The sequence below is a fragment of the Oryza sativa genome, chromosome 8 (genome assembly GCF_034140825.1).
Source record: "Oryza sativa Japonica Group chromosome 8, ASM3414082v1".
Classification (NCBI taxonomy): Eukaryota; Viridiplantae; Streptophyta; class Magnoliopsida; order Poales; family Poaceae; genus Oryza; species Oryza sativa.
In genome coordinates this window covers 18,839,318-18,858,205 of record NC_089042.1, presented here as the reverse complement: position 1 = coordinate 18,858,205, position 18,888 = coordinate 18,839,318, and the positions used below count along the sequence as shown (strand labels likewise).

Sequence of the window (18,888 nt, the reverse complement as noted above, 5' to 3'; positions counted from 1 at the left end):
ATCTAGCTTGTGTGACATCACTACTAGAGAAATCATTATTAACGACAGAAAATATGGTCGTTGAAAGTCCAAATGTGGTCGTTAAAGGTCATTAACGACCATATTTTTTGTGATCGTCAGTGGTCGTTAAAGGCTCCGTCGTTAATAATATTAACGAGCACGCTAACTTTTTTTCTGTCGTTATTGTACTAACGACGGAGTTTCTCTGCCATCGTCATTTCTTTAACGACTGTGACATTGTGACATCGTTATATTCATTAACGACCATGATTTGTGTCGTTATTTTTTTTTAACGATGACAACACTGTGTGGTCTTTATTTTATTAATGACGATATCACATTTTTTACTAGTAATGGTAATGTATTTAGATTAACGAGATGTTAATAGACCAATAAACGAAATTATTGACCACTCTTTATTAATCAAATGCAAATAATTTAATTCGTTCATTACATATAATTTGGAAATGTACGTCCATAATGTACTATACATCTACAACTACATGAAAGGTCTTCAACCCAGTCGTAGAACTCTTGGCTTGTTTCATCCATGTTGTGAACACTGCAAAATCCAAGGTTTAAACCAATCAATACACAAATGAATTGTAATAGCGATATGTGGAGTTATAGGAGAACATATAATTCAGCCTGTATAATAGAGCAGTCTGAATGCTTATGTTATGAACTAGATACTACTTTTACACCAAGCTATGGTAAGTGTAAACCTAACAATATCTAAGTTAGGGTCAACATTAATAGTCCATTAGTCTGTTGATTATTCTTATTGATTTCTCCAAAGCATTACAAGTTGGGGATGTATGCTATCTTATTGAACTTGGAAAAAAAAAGGAAGTGGCAAGCCATATACCAGACTATCAGTGCATATCATATTGATGTTGATCAAATCCAAGAATGTTGATCAACATATATAAATCATCCTGCAGGAACCATTGGAAATAATAACATCTGGGCACACAAAATAAGTTTCTTTGCACTTTAGCTATGTCACACTGGAATCTGTCCATGAAGAGAAGGGAGCTGTAATATGAGAAACTAAACACATTTTAATAAATCCAAATGGAAGCAAGTGTGCTCTGCTACTGATAACATAGAGCAGGGCAAATTCATACCAATAAGTAGAATATGTTAAATAAACTATCAACTGCCTGCAAGAAGCCATGAATTGCAGTACGGGAAGATAAATGATTGATTGAAAATGAAATTATCGTTTTGTCAGCGGTATCAGGGCCATGCTATATCTTGTTACTGAACTGTAAACATTAAACAATATGCCAAGATGCCTCCACAAATTTGCGTGTTCACAGAAGAAGAATCCCGTAATTTTAGATAAATAAACCAATCATTGTATATTGACTAGATTATCCTGCAAGAAAAATTGACTTTCCTCTCAAGTATTATGATCAAACTCAAAATCATTCAGAAAGAAAAAAGAAGTTATGCGCCATGTTGAAAAAAAATATACCTTGTTGAGACTTCATGGATGAATGGACATGAGAGCATGAATGGAGGTCACACTGCCATCTATAACAAATTCTAAGTTCAAATCTACAAGAGTAGTACAAATCACAAGCTCACTCAGTATAACTGGTAAATTAAACTGCAATGGGCAATTGGGCATAGTTACAAATTGTTCCTTTGAAAAACTAGCCTGACAGATCAGCAAGAAAAAATGGCTATGTACTACAGGTCTTATATATTCCTTCATCTCATGGAAGGAACATATCATAATCCTCAAGTTAAACAATTAAACCCAGCCGTAATTTGGAAAATAGAATTACAGGACGACAAGGGATATCATGGAACGAACATATCATAATCCTCAAGCCACAACGCTAAAACAAGGCAGAGAAAAAGTTACAAGGGATATCATCTGACCTAGTTCTGCCGTTCACGCCTCGCCGCTGTTCCATGCCCAACTGCTAAGCCGCCGTTTTCGGCGAGTCAGAGCTGCCCCAACTGGGCAGGCGCTAGGGCTTGGGGCTTATTGGCGGCCAAATCTTGTCCTCGGGAAAAGCCTGGAGCGGGAGCAGGCGCGCAGGGATGGCCGGCGACCGCTGGGTGCAGCGGCAGTGGTGACCATGTAGGGGGCGTCGGTGCTGGTGCACCAGTGCAGCGGATCTAAGCCGGCGGGGAAGGGGATCGGTCCACCAATTTCGTTATCTATAGAAAATTCTGAACTGACGCCTTATTAGCGACCACATACACGCACGTAGTAACGACCAGCGATTACATGGCCGTCGGAGGGCCTACCGCGGCTTCTTTGACTATCAACGATCAGATGTTTGTTAAGGTTGGTCGTGAATAATCTAAGTTCTAGCAGTGCATCTGGGCGTGACCGATGTATATTTAGCTAACTATGACCCATGGAGCAAACAAAAAAAAGAGAGGAAGGATTGTCGAATCGAAGCAGTATGTTCCTTCACGTACGAATAGCCAGATTTGTTCCAAGGCATGCAACGGCATCATTGTCCGCACAATTGCCCTTGCACTCAGGCAAGCTAGCGAAATTCTGCGGGCATTCGTGTCATCCGCACATGCCCAAGTTTGGGATTATGCTTTCGACTGATCATGGTCAAGGATCATTCCGTAGATCGCTTTCTCCACACACCAGCTTCAGGCACAAAATGCTAGTGGCTGCACACTGGGCCAAATTTGGTGCTAGACCATGCGAAATGTCAGTGTCAAAGACATGCCCTAGCCCCTTTCCATCCCTTGACCTCAATTGCAACTCAATCATTCCATGGCTGCATTCTGATGAGCTCATTGTCTCGAGCCACTGATCGGGTTCACAGATAGTGGGTCAGTTGTTCCGTGGATTGGTGAATTGATGTGCATGATAGTGTGTATATCTGCTGTGCTACTTTTCCGACGCCACCCATTCTTAAAATAAAAATCTTCTAACATGCTCTGTGTAGCGTACATGCAGACATGCTACATAACTGTAAGAATCGTAGAGATAGTTGTATTGTTTTATATGGTAGAGAGATATAGGAATCAACCCCTGCTTATTGATCAACATAAATATATATAAGATGAGAAGAGAGGTGAAGTATATGAAAACAAGGTTTGGTGGTTGTAGTAAAGTATATACAGAGGTATAAAATGGACACAGATAACTAGACCAGACAAAGTAGATCCTAGAAAGAAAACAAAATTAACTAGAAGATGAAATTTGTCAAGTAAAATGCAACCGCTCCTACGTCTTGCGTACTAACACCGATATGGAATAATAGCTTTTATGGTGGTATTTAGTAATAGTAAATGTAGAGTTCCTATTTTTTAATTAACCATATCTATTTACACTACCAAATCAATTACTTATAATAGAACGAAGGGAGTACAGTTGTCTAATAAGGTAGAAAGTGTTAGATCAAGGTGTTTTGATTCTTATTCTGTGATGAACAATTAGCATCGGTGATTATTAGTTTTGATATTTGGAATTAATCTTCGAAGTGGTTTTGGAGATGTTTGGATTTACAAGTGTTGCTGGATATGTGGTCCGGTCAGACCGGCGGTATCCGTGCAGTCAGACCGGCCGACGCTGTGTCGGTTTCGGTTTCGGTTTCGGGTTGTTTCTTTGGATATCCGAGTTTGTTTCATATTTATGACTTCTAGATGGATACTATACGTATGTGATACTGTTGTTTGCTAACAATGAGTCAAGTTGGTGATAGCTTGGTCTCGGAATATGATTTCTTTTTTGGTTCATGTGTAGGTGACTCGACGCCTCGGGATAGTATTTTGCGGTGATGGACCGGGAGTCGGCTTGGTGGTAAGACGATGTCCGTGGTGGTTAGAGATCATGCGGGATACTCAGGCTAGAGTTGATGCATGTGGTTGGTGAAGATTCCATATGGCATACGATGGAGGTATTGTGTGCGTATGGGATGCGGAGTCGAATTTGGATGGAGTCCAAATTTGGTATGATTGGTTATGTTAAGTTTGTTTTTTGTACTAGAAGGTTTCCTAGGTGGATTAGGACATCTAGTATGAGTTTGGTTCGTGGCTTTGGGCTGCTTACCTCATGTATAAATAGAGGGGGAGCGTGAGGCTTCCTGGTATCTCTTTTGTGTTGCTTTTCATAGCGCTGTGTTTTAGGGTTTCGAGTTTAGTCGAGATTTTGTAAGGAGTGCTGTTGTTGCACTTTGTAAACAAAGAGAGAAGTAATAAAGTTGTCATCTACTTCGAGAGTTCTTCGATTTGTGTTTCATCGGCAAGGCGGCGGTCAGACCGGCGGAGCGACAACGGTCAGACTGGCGGCGTCAGGCAGGCGCGGCAGGCAATCTCGGCGGTTCGACTGGAGCTTCTACCTCGGTCAGACCGGAGGCATCTCGACGGTCAGACCGGTACAACATCTTCGGTCAAACCGCGATCCATCGATTCGAGGGTAACTTTTATTTTCCGCTAAAAGTTTTTGGGTCTTTGGGTATACCAACCATTCACCCCCCCTCTGGTTAGCTTAGTTCTTGTGATTCGGTCCTACAAAAAGTTGTTACAAAATCATTCTTACCGGTAGTGTATATAAGACCATATTATAAAGTAGTGATAATAAAATATGTATGTCATATAATGAGGATCAGCGTTATTCTTATGATAAGAAATGGTTCATTACTTCAATAAACTGAGAATTATGTCACATTTCAAAATCTATGAAGTTCATGTAACGGAAATTCGTTTATCACCTAAAATGCGTCCCTAATCATGTTTTGTACCGAAAATGTATTTTTCTCATCATTAATTTAGTGATGATCCTTCTTTCGTTATTAACTTTATGATGCTCATCTTTTCTTCCAATATAATTGGTATCCATTAAAGATCATTTAGTGCTATAAAGCTCAAATTCTGTGAAGCTACGTCATCCACTAAAAATCAACCGTTAGATCATTCGAGGGAGTTATTCTCAACCATCTGATCATCTCCAATATGCTCCTTTCCGTGGCCCATTCACTTGATTAGGAGCATTGGAAATTCTTCTCAGCCCACCAGGCAATGAGGCATGGAGACCTTCAACCTTCCCCTGCAGACGTCACCAAGTCATGCGGAACCCTTCCAATCGTCTGCTGCGTCATCTCCGTATTAGAGGAACGGCTGCCATCTAACACGGCATACGAATCGACGGCAATAGCTATTTGTATGCTGAGTAAATCGCTCATTCTTTTTCACGCTAATTAACTTTCCATCTGTTACATCACCTTTTGCTAAACACCACGATGGGAGCTGAAGCAGCCCGCGGCGGATGCATACACACCGCTGGCTATGGCGAAACCTCAGCGAACATGTCTTGGCTTCAGGAACTGACGGAGCTGCTGTTGCAGCAACACAGTAAGTAATAGAGAGATTGATCAATCTTTTTTCTTTATGACTTTTGCCTAATTGGTCGCAGCTGTGGCGGTTCTAGGGACTGAATGCAAGCTTTATAGATTGTAGACTCATTCTATTCAATCCACGGTACATCGCTGAAATATGAATTTCTGTCTTGGAATTAATGTTTGGCTTATTTTTGTTTTTGATGGCGAAATATATGGTTGATTTAACCTTACAGCACGCAGGAAAATATTATTGGTAGAAATGATTTTGTTTTTTCAATTCATATTCAGGGTATCACATAACTCTGGCTTCTTGACATATACAAGTCTCTAGCGGAGTGTGTTCTCGATATATCAGCACAGTTAGTCTATCCTTACTTCTTTTTAGAAAAATCTTATTGCTTTAATTGTTTGATTTGATATTCGTGCTTCCAAATAACTGTCTACGAAACATGTCTATAGAAATCGAATGGACTGCAAAAATTAAGTTCCTCCGCTCTCTTTTTTTTTTTGCTGTTTAGTTTATCTTTTACAATGTCAGAGGAATTTTATTATTAAAGAATGTAAGACCAGGCATGGAAATATGCGTGTATTCGGTAAAAGAACAATGATCACTAGCATCATTTTCCATTACATTACAAGATATTGTGCCTAAGGTTCAGCGCTGTGGGTCTTGCTACCTGAGTGGCAGTGCACTGGACATCTGACCAACCCTACTTGAGTCTTTTTTTTCCTTTCTATTTACTTAGTTATTTTTTTACTAAGACTTACAACTGCTATATATTAAAATATATAGTAATATGTACATGAATATCCCGCAGCAACGCGCGGGGTGTCATCTAGTTTCATCATTATCTAAGACAAAGAATATCCCAAAATGGCTTATGGCCTATCAAGGTCCCTATAGTGAGCAACTTGTTTATGGGCTAAGCCCAATTATATGCAGGCCTGGCTCATTTAAGGAGTAGCACTTTACTCATGATTTTCAGCTCAATTGTATTATATCTATTTGTATTAGTATGAAATAACAAAAGGGCCAAGCCCCTCGCGCAGGCTCCATCATGCTAAAATATGCTTAATAAACATTGATGTGCTTATTTATTAAGATCTTGTATAGGATCGCATCTATTCCCCTTGAAACCTGTTTGGCATGTTTATGCAACTTCTGATTTCTTATAGTAAATAAATAAGTTTATAGGCAAAAATAAAATGATTTATAATCATCTAGTTTTAGACTTGTGTTAACAGTATCGCACGCTTATACAACCATAGAATATGATATATCCTCAGGTCCAACTTCTCGATTTTAACGTATCCCAACCCCAAATTATGCAAAAATGGGCACTATATGGATAAGAACCATCTTCATACAGAATAGTGCACAAGTCCTCCGCTTCGGTCAAGTATTTACTATGTTTCGAGTTAATATGCCAAGGGGGCAATGCATGCCATATGTTACAGATTTAGGCCCCATTAATTGCAAACTAGACTGTATGAATTTTAGAACACTTTTTTTTAGGAATTAGTTTAGTTTGCACAAAATTTACCAAGAATTCTCTCCATTGAAATAAGGCCTCGCATGTTGGGAAAACAATTTGCAGTTAAGTCTATGGAATGTCCTATATTGCATCGGCTATATGTCAACAACTCCAGTCAGGCCCAATACTATGCTCGTACCCTGCTAGAGCTACCTAATTTCATGCAGGTCATGGCAGCCTGACAGCCTATCGATCTGCAGTGATGTAGTGAGTACGCGCTGCTTGGCGGCACCCCAGGGTCGTCGGTCCATGCCTCTACCTTTGGGTTGCCTGGAATTCTCGCGTAATCCGCTGGATAGCATGGAGGTGAACCACGTTTCTTTTCCGGTATTGCCTATTCTCATTTCTCAAATGAATGAACTCTAGTAACATGTGATGCTACATCCTCCCTTTATAAAAAAAACGACGAATCTTGTGTCATCCAATCCTAGATTAGCTTTTTTTTTTTTAAGAACGGAGAGAGTACCTGTAGAAGTTAATAAACATGAAAATGCAAGAGGGGAAGAGATAGAAAGAAGATATTGTTTTATATTTTATTTGGCAAGCAGATGGACGCTGACAGATTGCTTGGATAGGGAGGACAGTTACATGGTTTCATGCAATTGACGAATGACTGATCATGGCCTTGGTAGACAAAAATGAAAGAACACAGCATATAAATAAGGGAGGCTGGAGGAAAAGGGTACGAAGAATCCTTGTAAGTTTTTTCATTTTCTAACTTATACTTATAAGTTAAAGGCATGCAACATAAATAAAAAAAAAAGCTACGATTACTATATGTCTGTTCTCAGCGGTTCAAAACTAATACTAAAAATATAAAAGCCATCTGTCGAAACATGAATTCGGCAATAATAAAAGGGGGTAGCGCACGAGACCTAAAAGTGGATGGATACGGAGACAAAAGATTTCGACAGGTTTAGGCCCTCTCAATGAGAGGTAATACCCTACTCCTGTTTGGGGATTTGAATCCGCCGGGTGTATTATAGATCTGACGATCTGATTGTGTCTCATGCCCCCTAGAGGGCCTCCTGCCCACCTTATATAGGATGGGGGCCAGGATTACAAGATAGAAACCTTAACCAATACGATATCGGTTTCCTAAATCTACTTTATAATTTTATCAACCCAGGACTTTAGGCCGTTCCATAATATACATGGAAACGTAATAACCAAGTCATGATCTGTTACAAATTCTATAGATATAAGCTATCCCTTATAACAGTCGGATAACCATGCCGTGTGGGTATGGGGTACCCATAATCTCCACAGTAGCCCCTGAGACCTTCGCAGTTGAAAAGATAATCTTCTCTCGAACTAGATTACTCCAAAGCCGAGTGCTTCAATCATCTTCTTCATGGTCCCCCGAGTACTTTTACCAAATCTGAAGACTACGGAGGGCTGAACAAAAATTGAATGTAGACTTAGGTGCATCGACTAGATGCACCTAATAGGTGTAGCTCCCGACTATGTGGTTAGTTGAACAAACCAAGCATATAGTCAAGGAATAAATAATCCAACCAACAGAGTGGTTTTCGATAATTATAGTCAACCAAGTGACTTGATATCAATATACAGCATATGCGGTGTGAATCTCCAAATAACATGATCCGAGTGATATACCGACAGCTTTGTAAAATATAATGCGTGCAACCTAAAGCTGACAACATCATTGAAAAGTCATATAGCAAAACAGCTATAAAAAAGCTTGAATGCTGTGAATAAAGAAATTTCCAAAGTATTGGACATACGCCATGTGCACACTGCTTTAACAGATGTGCTTAAGTCCCTAAAAGACACATGGTTTCACCACACCCAGAAATATACGGCATACGTGGTGTAAAATCCGAGTAAATAAACTCATAAAGAATTTACCAACCGCCTGAAAAATGACCAAGATATATAATCAGCCTAAGCCATAATATTGGTCAATAAAAATGCACAGTTACGTGGCAAAAAGCAATGATATTGTATCCAATAAATTGCTTGATAAACCCAAACAGTGCCTTGACTATATATAAAAAAGTCAGCGGAGCAGCTATATAAAGCTTTACTGTTTGACACCTTTTAAGATGCATTGTACCAACTCCTAAAAAGTTGAGTAACTGCGGTATAAAAGGATTTTGAGGTATTGGGCACTTGATCACGCGCACTTTGGCCTAAGCAAAAAGTGCCTAAGTCCCTAAAAGAACGTGACAGGCCACACCTGATAATATGGGCTGCAGACATATTAGGCCTAGGGCAAAAAATATGCCTTCGACACCCTTTAAAGGGTGACGCATGTAACATGCTCCCGAGTAATAAATCTTCCGGGTGATATAGACCAAGTGTAGCTCATATGAATAGCTTCTGATCTGAGTGATTATCCTTTATGGGATACTCCAAAATAGATATAACAATTAAATCCTGATTGGTGCAAGTATTCAGTTGATAGCCCTTACGGGGAATAATGAGTGGTCCAGTAGTTGAGCAGGATAAATCAACTCATGACCATGAATCCATGTTGAATGTATCCGGAACAAGTCCAAATTGAAGGTATGATACTTGTGTTTGAGCTAGTAGGCCCCTGAGCATATAGCGTGTCCTTTTGTCGTAGTCACAATTGTCCATTGATGGTAGCTGACGCAGTTGGCATAGAGACAAGACAACCAATATAGAGAGAATATTGCCCACTAGAGGTGGCAAAAATATTGGTGGTAGTGAAAATAGTGATACCAATCAAAAGTGATGAAGTTGCACAACCGTGAAGGCAAAGAAACCAGTCGGCAGCAGTCAGGTCAGCCAGCAATGAAGATGAAGGCGCCCAGCAATAAAGTTGTGTAGCCATGGCAGCGAAATAATTAGTCGGTGACAGACAAGGCAGCTGGTGAAGAAGATGAAGATGCCTACTAGTGGCGACATAATAAGCCATCCGTGAAGGCGACGATACCAGTCGGTGGTGACGAAAGCAAGCCGACGGTGAAGATATAGACACGCATCAAAGACGATGACGAAGTCCACCAATCATGAAGATGAAGAAAATAGTCGGCGACGACAAATGCAACCGATGGTAATGACGATTGGCAGCAATAGAGATGATCAAATATGATAACGAAGTTGCGCATCAAACAACAGTAGAATAGGCTATGTTGAAGAGGTTTGACAGGATGTTGATGAAGATGACGATGTCGGTGATCCAGTCAATAGCGTTGTAGCAGCCGACGATAATGATGAGATCCTCTATCGGTAGTTGCGTAGTAGGCCAACCATGAAGGCGAAATAACAAGTCGGCAATGACGAAAGCAACCAGAGGCGAAGACGTAGTCACCCATTAGCAACAACGGAGACATCAAGGCTGATGAAATATAGGTGCTGGTGATGATGTCAGTGACAATAATCCATCAAACTGTTGAGAAGATATTGAAGCTCGAGTAGTTTCCTTGATGCGAGCGTGTGCATAACGAAGACTGATGCAATGCCCCTTGATTTATAAAGACGTCAGTAGAACTTGGTGTTATAGTTGTTGCAGATGCTCCACTTAGAGGAAAGTATATGCTATTGTTCAACTCATTGAATCTGATCTGAGTTGATTGGTTGATGACTCCAAACTCCCAGACATGTAAATTAAATCTCAAACTTGAGAAATTTGGAATAGATTGTGGCGGCGTGAAGAAGCCAAAATTGCTGGTGTAATAATCGGAGTCGCTGAAATTAGATGTCGGCTCTGAAGCGAAGACGAAGATAATAACTCCCCGAGTTGACTCGTTGATTGATTGATTGCTTCATCTTGACATAAAGCTTGTCGAATTTTGAGAGTCTTGTATTTGTGTAGCCCCCGACTCTTTGGTTAGTTGAGAAACAACTGAACATAGAGTCAAGAACTGTAGCTTCTTGTCGTCGAGTAGTCATTGCTTCAGTGAAGATATATGTTGAAGATGTCCGAGTAGAAATATTGAAGATTGGAACACCACTTGCTGTAATAATATAACACGGCATCATATTTGGTGACGCATGCCGAGATGTCGAAGCTCCTGTAGACGTCGTGGTTGGTGAAGTAGGAAAGCTTGCAAAGTAAAGGCAATAGAGTTTGCTGGTGCTGAAGACAATGAAGATGAAGCCGCTCCACCATGGCGACAAAGTTGCATAGCCGTGATGAAGCGAACACAAGTCGGCGGCAACAGAAACAAACCGGTACCGAAGACGCGCAGCCGTGGAGGCGAACAAGCCAGTCAGCGTCAGATAAGGTGACCAGCAATGAAGGAGATGACGTCCATCAGTAGTGGTAGCGGTATAAATTAGCCGTAGAGGCGAGGGCACTAGTCAGCAGCAGAAGAGACGACTAGCGATGAAGACGATAAGGCCAATCAACACTGGCAAAATCATGCAGCCATGGTAGTGAAGAAACCAGTCGGTAGAACACGTAGACAGCTTGCATTGAAGGTGATGATGCCTATTTGCGGTGGCGGCGACATAGCCAGCCGTGAAGACGATAGCACCAGTTGGCGTCATACGAGGTGGCCGGTCGGAGAAGATGCAGACGTCCTACAATGGCGGCATAATAAGCCAGCCGTGCAGGCGGAAACACCAGTCGACGGCGGACGAGGCGGCCGGTCGGTGAACACATAGATGCCCAACAACAGCGGCATAATAGGCCAGCCGTGCAGGCGGAAACACTAGTCGGCGGCGGTCAAGGCGGCCAGTCGGTGAAGACGTAGACGCCCAACAACGTCGGCATAAAGGCCAGCCGTGCAGGCGGAAACACCAGTCTGCGGCGGACGAGGCGGCCGGTCGGAGAAGACGTAGACGCCCAACAACAACGGCATAATAGGCGACCCGTGCAGGAGGAAACACCAGTCGGCGGCGGACGTGGCGGCCGGTCGGTGAAGATGTAGACGCCCAACAACGGCGGCATAATAGGCCAACCGTGCAGGTGGAAACACCAGTCGGCGGCGGACGAGACGGCCGGTCGGTGAAGATGTAGACGCCCAACAACGGCGGCATAATACGCCAACCGTGCAGGCGGAAACACCAGTCGGCGGCGGACGAGACGGCCGGTGAAGAGGTAGACGCCCAACAACGGCGGCATAATAGGCCAGCCGTGCAGGCGGAAACACCAGTCGGCGGCGGTCGAGGCGGCCAGTCGGTGAAGACGTAGACGCCCAACAACGGCGGCATAAAGGCCAGCCGTGCAGGCGGAAACACCAGTCGGCGGCGGACGAGGCGGCCGGTCGGAGAAGACGTAGACGCCCAACAACTGCGGCATAATAGGCCACCCGTGCAGGCGGAAACACCAGTCGGTGGCGGACGAGGCAGCCGGTCGGTGAAGATGTAGACGCTCAACAACGGCGGCATAATAGGCCAACCGTGCAGGCGGAAACACCAGTCGGCGGCGGATGAGGCGGCCGGTCGGAGAAGACGTAGACTCCCAACAATAGCAGCATAATAGGCCAACCGTGTAGGCGGAAACACCAGTCGGCGGCGGACGAGGCGGCCAGTCGGTGAACACGTAGACGCCCAACAACGGCGGCATAATAGGCCAACCGTGCAGGCGGAAACACCTGTCGGCGGCGGACGAGGCGGCCGGTCGGTGAAGACGTAGACGCCCAACAACGGCGGCATAATAGGCCAACTGTGCAGGCGGAAATACCAGTCGGTGGCGGACGAGACGGCCGGTCGATGAAGATGTAGACGCCCAACAACGGCGGCATAATAGGCCAACCATACAGGCGGAAACACCAGTTGGCGGCGGACGAGACGGCCGGTGAAGAGGTAGACGCCCAACAACGGCGGCATAATAGGCCAGCCGTGCAGGCGGAAACACCAGTCGGCGGCGGACGAGGCGGCCGGTCGGTGAAGACATAGACGCCCAACAACAACGGCATAATAGGCCAATCGTGCAGGCGGAAACACCAGGCGGCAGCGGACGAGGCGGTCGGTCAGTGAAGACGTAGACGCCCAACAACGGCGGCATAATAGGCCAACAGTGCAGGCGGAAATACCAGCCGGCAGCGGACGAGGCGGTCAGTCAGTGAAGAGGTAGACGCCCAACAACGGCTTCATAATAGGCCAACCGTATAGGCGGAAACACCAGTCGGCGGCGGACGAGGCGGCCAGTCGGTGAAGAGGTAGACGCCCAACAATAGCTGCATAATAGGCCAGCCGTGCAGGCGGAAACACCAGTCGGCGGCGGACGAGGCAGCCAGTCGGTGAAGAGGTAGACGCCCAACAACAGCGGCATAATAGGCCAGCCGTGCAGGCGGAAACACCAGTCGGCGGCGGACGAGGCGGCCAGTAAGTGAAGATGTAGACGCCCAACAACAGCGGCATAATAGGCCAGCTGTGCAGGCGGTGACACCAGTCGGCGGCGGCGAAAGCAAACCGGCGGTGAAGATGTAGACGCCTAACAACGGTGTTGTGACCAACCAACTGTATAGGCGAAGACACCAGTCGGCGGCGACGACGGCGAGCCAGTGGTGATGTTCTGACTGATCCATTCGTGGAGCGTAAGAGATAAGCTTAAAGCCATGAATCCCTTTTATGCATATCTGGATTTGGATCCTGCAGAACAAACATATAGGATGAGTAGTATCTGATGTAAATATAATACTCGAGAAAAATTCAAGCATTTTAAAATGTTTATAAATATGTATTTCTTCTCTTGTTAATTTTGATTTCCACGAGCAGATGACTCATTACGTTTAAACACTCTGCCCGACTAGTCATAGCCACCAAGCACTGGGAGTCGGCCTAAGCACTTCCCAAACATGCATATGAGTGACATGAGTTCGTCATTAATGGAACAAAGTTTCACGGATCGGAGTTTACTACTCGGGTACTTTTGCAATTATTAAGAGCAGAAAAATAAATTATCTTATCTCTATGCTTTTGATTTATTCCGAATAATACTTAGCACCTTGCGTTACTCGGTCTATCCAACGAGCCCCCGGGTGCTAGGAATCGGCCCAAAGGCAACTATCCATGACAAACCAAACGGAAAGCATAGGAAGATAGAACTCCATAACTCGATAGACACTTTTGTACTCAGATTATGTCACAAGCAATCAAGATAAATATTATGAAAATTATTGAAAAATATGTTATAACATCTGTAGCCCCCGACTCACTACTCAATGGAGAACCAATTGATGTAGTGAGGCAGAGGAAAAGGAAAATATCATATAAGGAATAAATGATGACTTAGCTTTGTAATATTCCCCTTGGTGATAGCAGAGGTGGCCAATGTGGGAATAAAGTCGTCCATCAATAACAATGAAGACACCAGTCGGCGGCGACGAAGGCGGTCGACGGTGAAAGCGAAGATGCCCACCAACAGCGGCATAATAGGCCAGCCGTGTAGGCAGAGACACCAGTAGGCGGCGGCAAAGGCAGACCGGTCGGTGAAGACGTGGACGCCCATGAACGGTAGTGTGACCAACCAACTGTATAGACGAGGACACTAGTCGGCGGCGACAGAGGCAGGCCGGCGGTGAAGATGACGATTCCCATCAGCAACGGCCAATGGAGAGGCGCAGCCGGGTCAGCGTGAGCTATGAGAGGCGCAGCCGGGTCAGCGTGAGCCATGCAGGGGCGATAGTCGGGCTCGGCAGCGTGGAAGCAGCCAATCGCGAACTTGTTGAGACGGTCGACAGTGTCAGCGGATGTAGCCAACCATGTAGGCGAAGATGCCCGGCAATAGTGAGTGCGGGCTAACACGCCGACAAATCAAGTCGATACTCCGCGGCACGGCGACGGCCTGACCACCACGGCGTCTCAGTAGCACATGCAATCAAACAAATAATTAAATTGATCAGCAGCAGCAAGGAATTAATTAAAGATAAATGCACAAATATCACGTGAGGTGTGATTGGTTGCTGGCTTGATGGGCATGCATGTTGCCGATGCATGGTCCTGTGCATGCTGGTGACGTGTCATCATATCATTTGTTGGCCATGTTGCCATTCACAGCCTTGTTGAATTTGGTTGTTGATGATGTCGCCGGTGGCGAAGACGAGGAGCTTGAGGATGGCGAGAGCGATGTCGCGGTCGTAGCAGGGATCTGTCGACGTCTCGGACTCCTTCGCGTGATGCAACCTGCCCGACTAGTTGACGATGACGGCGCGGCAGCAGCCGGGCAGTCCTCGCCGACTTTGAAGCGGCGGAGGAACAGATCCGCGACTCCAGGAGGACGGCGGGGAGGGAGGCGACGTAGTCGTCGGAGCGGAGGAGGCGGAGGTCGCAGCCGCGCGCAGGCGGCGTAGCTGCGTGCGCGGCCCCGGCGTCGTCGGTGTCCATCAGCTGCAACCGTCTCCTATGCATGCCGATTAGATCGGTTTCGTCATGCCTCGTGTCTGTAGATCCATCTTGCAGCATCATAGCATCTTCGTTGGGGTAGATTGATTGGTTCAGTAGGCTTGGTAGTGGATGACCATCTGATCCATCGGATCGTCGCTGCCCTCGTGCCGATACGAACAGGATCAGGCGGAGGACTGCAACGGCGATTGGTCTCAGGGTTTAGCCATCTCCTTCTTACTTAGATTGAATCTCTCCTGACTGGTTTGGATCCAAGTCAGAGAGTGAAAACTTGTTAAAGTTGTCAGCGGCGATGACAAAGCAAAAATCCCGAAGCGAAGTGAAGACGAAGCCGACGACTCTTTGAGATCGATCTCAGCACATCTCCAGAAATTGATTCCATCGCACTTCTCGATGGAAAGCTCGACGCAGCCCCTACCTGGCGCGCCAACTGTCGAAACATGAATTCGGCAATAATAAAAGGGGATAGCGCACAAGATCTAAAAGTGGATGGATACGGAGACAAAGGATTTAGACAGGTTCAGGCCCTCTCAATGAGAGGTAATACCCTACTCCTGTTTGGGGATTTGAATCCGCCGGGTGTATTATAGATATTATGATCTGATTGTATCTCATGCCCCCTAGAGGGCCTCCTGCCCACCTTATATAGGATGGGGGCCAGGATTACAAGATAGAAATCTTAATCAATACGGTATCGGTTTCCTAAATCTACTTTACAATTTTATCAAACCAGGACTTTAGGCCGTTCCATAATATACATGGAAACGTAATACCCAAGTTATGATCTGTTACAAATTCCATAGATATAAGCTATCCCTTATAACAGTCGGATAACCATGCCGTGTGGGTATGGGGTACCCATAATCTCCACACCATCCACACTTTTGCCGGTAGCATATTAATCCATCCACATAAAAGTCATCCCACTAAAAAATATCTTTCATAAACCAAACGGCCTCTATGTGAAAATTGTGTATGTGACCAGGCTAAAGAGAGAAAAAAAACCACTCGTCTCCGACCCCTCCCCTACATCACTCTCCAAATTAGCTCACCAAATTAGCTCCATCCCTGCATCACTCTCTAGGTTCATAACGGAAAAAGGCAATAGGGACGGAAGTAGTAACATTTCACTTTACTCTGTTGTAGAAATGTAGGGGTAGAATTTATGGGCTATTATTTGTTTTGTGCTCGGGTGGACGATGGAAGTCAATAATCGATCGGGCGTGTTCGGTTATGTTTGTCTGTCCAGCCTGAACTGAAAGCATGCAATGTTGTTTTCCTGAAGGATGCTTGCGGCCTTGCCCCTTGAATTCGCGTGAGCGTCGTGCGGGCTCATCTGTTTGTGCTCGACACATATGCTCTGTTGATGCGGGGTTCTGTGTTTTTCTGCTTCTGGCGCGTTGTTACATGCGTTGTAACCTGGTCCATAGGATATATGGTCGATGTTAATGGACTAATGGTCGTCATGGCGTGCGTTTAGGGCGGCTTATAACCACCACGATATTGTGTTTCAGTTTATTTTTTTTAAGCAATGAAAGAACCACACAAAAGCTACCAAGTTTTGGCAGCACCAACTCGATCGGTTTCTGTTTCTTGCACTGTTTTCTCGCCTATAGGTGTTCGTCCATTCAGTGTTGGTGTGTGTTGGACGTTACTAGCTAGGAGAGCTCATGTTGAACCAACTTATGCTGTGCCCATGAACCACACGTTGAGCGGTGCTATATTTTGTATTTCTTTAAAAATAATTGAACGCGTGCCGGTGCAAGCAAAGATTCAAAGCAATTCGTAACTTAGGGGTGTAAGTGGGCTGTCTCACAAAGCCAATTATGGGCTAAATAAGCAGGTAATTCGTTGGTCAGCCTATAAATTAGTATAGGAATAAGTACATCTGAGTCCCCTTAACTTTACACCGAATCCGATTTTCATCCTTCAACACCAAAACCAGATATAACCGGTCCCTGAACTATCAAAACCGGTGCAAACAAGGTCCCTCTACGGTTTAGAAGGCGGTTTTGGCTGACGTGGCGCCTACTGTTGGTATTTCTTAACGACATTACTAGAAATATAATTCCCAGTAATAGCGCAGAAATACTTCTGGTATATTATGGTTATAGAGTTCATCCGCAAGCGCACGGATATACTATCGTAGCATGTCACCCGAGAGTATTCCAAGGGTATCGTATTTATTTTATCCCGTGGGAAGATCATGTAGAGAGAACTCAACTAATAATTTATATATTACTTGTGATAATTATATTGTAAGCAGGGGTTAAGATAATCCAAGGGTAGAGTGACACACAAGCATTACTACTCATTCTCATAATAAATTATCTAAACTAAATGGAAAGAAAAGAGAAAGAATATATTCCTATACTTCTAATATACATAGTATACATATATTCTAGTTAACTGATATACTAGCTAATACTCTCTATCCAACGCCCTCCTGGTACTTCGAGAAGCCACCCCTGAATGCCGAGTTCCTTATGACAGTCCGTCATGACCATACAACCGGGGCTAAATACGGAGGAATACCCTCCCCAGGAAATTAACTTAGGATTATATATAGGCGCGAAGGAATACCCGTACTGAGCTGTTACCATCAGCGGCCCACCTCTCATCCGCAATATATAACCCCAAATAATGATATCCCGTAATCTAGACATCACGCCTAAACTATCAGATACTACTGTAATATCATCGTCATGACATAGAGTAATTGCATAAGCAAACATTATACCCGCACCAAAGTATCTCCCAGATAAGCTAGCTGTATATTCAGTATAACATGAACATAATGTAAAGTAGGTACTCATATACTCGGAAAGTATTTCAATACCATAAATATATATAGAAGAGTATTCTAATAAAAGTACAAAGCTTACAAAAGAGGAAAGGAAAGTTGCTAGAGCCATACCTGAACTCTTCCGAAGACTTCCGGACTCCTATTCTATTTCTATTCCACCAGCTAGATACTACTAAACTAAACTTGAGAGAAATGAGAGAGCTATTGCTTGAGGTGTGTGTTGAAGTGAAGAGAGTGAGCTCCTTATATAGAGGTAGTTATGACGGTTGTGGAAGGGGAATTGTCCGAAGTGCCCTCCAACCGTCATTGGGATGCAATCCTGGACGTCCACGCCAAAACCTGGTGGCCTCCTCTATTGCTCCACTCCGCAGACTTGAGAATTTTGGCCTAATTCATCATGTTAGTTCTGAGTTCTTGGCCTATTCACACACAAGTCTGGTTCTTGACATCGTTCGATTGATGTATCGTCTGAGTTGATGTCGATTCTCCTCCACTTTAGTGTCATTCCCCGCAAGAGGTTAGTATACCTAATACTAGTGGAGTTTTATTATTCTAACAGATATATGCATTGCAAGCATCACTAGTTCTCCTCTATTTTGGTAATATTGATGGTCGAAACTGATCGATAACGACCGTCAGCAAAACCCCCCAAGCTTGAACCTTTGCTTGTCCCGAGTGAAGGACGAAAGGAAACAATGATCAGAAGTTGCTACTATGCTGCATATCTCAAAGATACAGGTGCAAGGTATATGTACTCTCTCTCAGATTAAATAATCTTTGGCACGGTGGCTTGCTCTTACCCCTGATTCCCACGAGACACTGCTTCTCCTTGCCTCGGGCGGTTGAAAGACAGAACAGCAATTAGAGCACCAATCACCTGATCTTTATTCAACTCTTATTCCGAAAGTTTTCAAATGATTTTGAAAAATAA

At 44.2% G+C, this 18,888-nt stretch overlaps 1 long non-coding RNA gene across 4 annotated transcripts; it reads right to left on the bottom strand.

Annotated features, from left to right (window-relative positions):
* Positions 1-393: 393 nt before the first annotated feature.
* On the bottom strand, positions 394-2,258 carry LOC136351466 (uncharacterized). Of its 4 annotated transcripts, XR_010734631.1 has the most exons (5): positions 1,897-2,151; positions 1,484-1,566; positions 1,131-1,384; positions 869-1,017; positions 394-562 (listed from the first exon to the last, which is right to left on the bottom strand). It is a non-coding gene; the product is annotated as an uncharacterized lncRNA (long non-coding RNA). The 4 variants fall into 4 exon arrangements; XR_010734629.1 differs by lacking the exon at positions 1,131-1,384 and having other exon boundaries at positions 869-1,038; positions 1,897-2,258; XR_010734630.1 differs by lacking the exon at positions 1,131-1,384 and having other exon boundaries at positions 1,897-2,141.
* Positions 2,259-18,888: the final 16,630 nt, after the last annotated feature.